Source organism: Anopheles marshallii, chromosome 2 (genome assembly GCF_943734725.1).
Source record: "Anopheles marshallii chromosome 2, idAnoMarsDA_429_01, whole genome shotgun sequence".
Classification (NCBI taxonomy): Eukaryota; Metazoa; Arthropoda; class Insecta; order Diptera; family Culicidae; genus Anopheles; species Anopheles marshallii.
In genome coordinates this window covers 55,089,171-55,093,703 of record NC_071326.1, presented here as the reverse complement: position 1 = coordinate 55,093,703, position 4,533 = coordinate 55,089,171, and positions in this window count along the sequence as shown.

Below are 4,533 nucleotides of genomic sequence, written 5' to 3'. Positions count from 1 at the left end.
CCTAGGTTGTTGTTCAGGTGAACCCACGCATCCGGAAAAAGTCTTGCGTATTGTTGAACGATGGTACGGATGGCTGAGAATTCCTTTCCAAATTTTCATGGACCATTTCATTCGCATTTCAGCTTCTTGGCTAGGCACGTCGTGGGAGATCCGTGCTTCCTGTGATAGTCTTTTCGCGTGACAGTACTGTCTTGTTCGTCATATTTACGATGTTCCACTTGCAAGACGGAAAATGTTGCAAATGTTCCTTAGATTATTTTTTTCTAGAATTCATTGGTACGTACAACTTACATTTATTCTACTTTATGGAACAAAATTTCTGTGTAATTTGTTACATTATTTTACAGTTCGTATTATTCTATATAGAAAATAAAGCTAAACAAACTGGAGAATTTGTAAAATGCATGTCGCTGACTTGGTTGTTAAAAGTTTGATAACTCGCCATTTTAAAAGAATCATTCTTTTAGTTCGATATTATTTTTCCCTTGTTTTGTATGTGCTGTGCTGTGTGTAATTTTTATACCAAATACTGCCATCATTACGTATTGTGTACGTTCACAAATTGTTAAGATAACATTAAAGCGACGTGACGTACTCTATTAACAATACACAGCTGTAGTAATCAACCGATGGTAAAGTATTCCACCAAGTTAACTGAAACTCCGAGTCTACGTTACATCAATCCATTCTGTTGTACGAAGTACAACTCGTTTGTTTACATCTTCTCGATAACTGTTGCAAGATTTTTGTAATTATGTCCAACGAATGGTGCCGCGAAAGTCATTGAATGATGTCGTGAAACGAAATAAAACTACGTAAAGAGCAAAAATGCCTTCGAACCGATGCTGCTAATCTTTCGAAATAGGGCGGCTTCCTTTTGAAGAGTGAACCAATGGTGAAAACGTGTATTTCGAATATTCATCCCGAGTGTATACGAGCATGCGCAACAAAATGCGTTATCGAAATGAACCGCAAACGACAGTATGCGTAAGTATGCTAGGAAGCACTAGTCATGGTACAAAACGTTCGAAGTTTAGAATATTCGAGAGTTGTTGCCAAACAGGCGTCTTCGGGAATAGTTCATTTTATCCGAACAAGGACAATGCTTCGCTATGCTATGCCGGCTTTTGGTAAGTTGTTCGTTTGTTTGGTCCTTTCACAAAACATGTCAGTTCCTTCCGTACAAGCAGCTGATTAAGTTGCATGTGAGGTCCCTGCGTGCGTTGTAATGGGATAAGAAAAGTTCATTCAGTGCTGTTCGATTAAGCCACAGTACATTAATAGGGTACATACATTGTTTGGCAGACTGTGACAAATAACATAACATAACCGTTTTGTATACAAACAAATAATGAAACAAACCGAAGATTGTGTTGCATGTATATTTTACTCCGCTATACTGTATATTTTTAGTGCTAAATGTGGCCATACTTTAATTATTCAAAAAAAGAGTTGCGTAGTTTCGTATTACAGTAACGGCAAGCAGAGCGAGAGCTCATTGTTATACCAAGGCAGAAAATTCAATCTCATGCATTATTCAAATTGTTTTTGCAACCCACAACAAACGTATACTAATTCATTTCATCAACAAATTGTGTCTTCAATGTGACAGTGCTTCAATTCTAATATCCATGCAATATCAGCGGCCACATGACGACAAGAGTAGAAGTAACTGTCTGCTATTGTGGCGTGTTTTATAAATATTCGAGTTATTTTCAACAATAGTGAACCGTGCAATTCCGTGCAACTAACAAACCCCGTAGTTTATGGTGTATTATTATTTCAAATAAGGGTACGATGTGTATGGAGCAGAAGGTGATAATTATTTGCTGCCGAGTAGTTATCAATAGTATTGATAAATGTGACGGAAGTAGTTGTAGGGCTTTACCTGGAAATCGAAAGTTGTAAACTTTACATCGTGTATATGTCAATTCAATGTTATTGACATATGACGTACGATTTGATCACATTCACAGAAAAGGTATAAAACATAAAACGAGTATGATAAAATGAAATGCTGCTATGATACGATTTGATGTCCATGGTGTATCATGTGTTTATCATGTTCCAGATGACTTGGCAACTGGCTGAGTTGTTGCAATTGTGTTATTTTTACAATTTTACGTTTTTACTGGTGTGTATATGTGCCGTGGTGTTACAGAAATGTGAATAATGTGATGTAGCGAATCTATTTTACTGGTGAATGAGCAATTCCATAACCATTTTGAGCGTGATATAAATGAAGTGATGTGATAAGGTGTCTACCGGAAAATGATTTATGAAAGCTCATTTCACGTTTTGCAGCATGAATGTCAAGGTGAAATGTTTATGTGGAGTGCTTTATATGCACGATGACGAGAAGTTTTTTTCTTTCGTATTCTAGCGTAAATGTGCGTAAAATTCGAGTTAGCTTAAATCAGTAGTTTATTAAGTGAATAACATATACCAGAAACATGTATACTGACATGACAAGTTTGTGAATTTCGAGTGTTCATATTCTTCATTCTCTCTCATTCCAAACAATCTGGAGTATATCAACTATACATCAAAACTGAACATCATGTTTTTGAGGAATAAATAAAATGTTTAGATTAAAAGAATAACTGTGTGCAACATAAGGTAAGTATGTTATTGGGTGGCACTATTAATTTTTAGATTCATTCTATGATTTATTATTAGAATGTTGCGTTTCTAATTATGGAACAAGAACAAATTCTTAAAGTGTTTTTTATGTTAAGCTTAAAGTTATGCAAGTTATGACACTGAGTCTAAAATAATGTGTCGATAGAGGAACAAAACCCATGTTGAACTATTAGTCTACAGCTGATATGGCTGGTAAACGTTAGAAGCAGATATAATTCTATAAAGTATATACGAAAACTGGCAAATAATTTTCTTCAAAAGGTATTTCGTGTTTGAAACAAGGTCTACATTTTATCGGCGTACATTTCATCAAATCGTTTCTCTTTTTGCCCAAATAGGTTACCATCATAGAAACCAGCTGACCGTAATGGATTAAGCATTTTATTATTAATCTTTTTCATAAGGATTTATCCATTCTATCAACATGATGTCTGAACTAGAAGCTAACACTAGAGGACTGATATAAAAACGTATATTTTGTTTTAATTTAAAGCTATCAAAAGTCAAGAGTTTTATGTTAAATGAAAGTGATTGTGCACATCTTAAGCTTAAAACAACGATATCCTTATGATTTCAAAGAACCCCAATCGTGGCGTAGGAAAGAATAGAACATACAAAAAATAACCCAAACTTTTGCGTCCAAAGTCCTGGAGCATCATCATCCAACTTCCCTGAGTGGCTGCATAATTGATTATGGATCTTGTGTATTCCCAACTCAATTATTTTCAAAAGGCTTTCGTTAGACGGAAAACCTTCATGTACTTCCTGCCGATAAGCATACAGCGAATCAAAACTCATGGAAAAATGGAAAAAAAATCATCATGTACTTGATGTGGAACATAGCTTTGAATCTTCCAATCGAAAGCGGAAAAACAAATCATGCTCTACATCTAACCACTTGGCCGCGAATGCTCTTTCTAAAAATAAGGTCACAGAAATGTTGCAAAATAATAGCGGCGAATGCAAACGAAGAAAACCTGCAGATTGTTCACGCTAATTATGTTGAGATATTTTCTAAAACCCACGAGTATTTCATCCTGTAAAAAATAAGAAATAAGCAATGTTGAAATCACTCAAACCCCCGTGCAAAACGTTTTTCTGTCATTTTTTTAGTCAAAGCTTGTTCTGCGTTGTTTCAAATTGCTACGCATCAAACATACCATTACGGCAAGGCTGGAAATTCGCGGAAATCTGTGGATTATCAATATGACTTGCTTTTCCGTACGTTGGTGAACGATATTAATCTGTGCTCGATGTTAGCGAGTAAATATCATGAAAATTTAAGCATGGATCAGCTTTTATGAATTTTCTTTCCTTCAATTCTTTAACAACATAAAATAAAATTTCAATTTTTCAGTCATACCTTCGATTGTATAAATTGAACAGCAGTGTGAGGTACACTACATAGCATAGCAGTTTGAATTTTTGGCTAGAAGTTAGCCATATTGATGCAACTTTTTGTGCAGAGCTGCAAAATGTGTATGATTCTTCATCATACCCAGTTCAGGGAATACAAATACTGTATCCACCGGGAAGTTCATTAATCCAATTGCAATAAAATTCTTTTCAATATTCAGCTCTATTTTTGCATACTTTGTACCAGCTAATGGCGGCATATTAGGTTAAAAATAAAAAAGGTTCCAAGAAGGTTTGGGCCTTGTTGCAGCCTGGGTTTCGCCCTACATCAAGAGAAAAAGCACCAACAAATATGGCGACTATCTCACACCGGTTCAAGTATAACAACGCTTATCAGTAGCTGTTTTGCTTACCACCCATTCGATCACCACTCAGATCCCTTATACTACTTTCATCTGAGGGAACCTCATCCTAGCCCACCTACAGCATTGTAGGTCCTAGTGATAGCGTTCAAAATCTCGATGCTTTACGCAA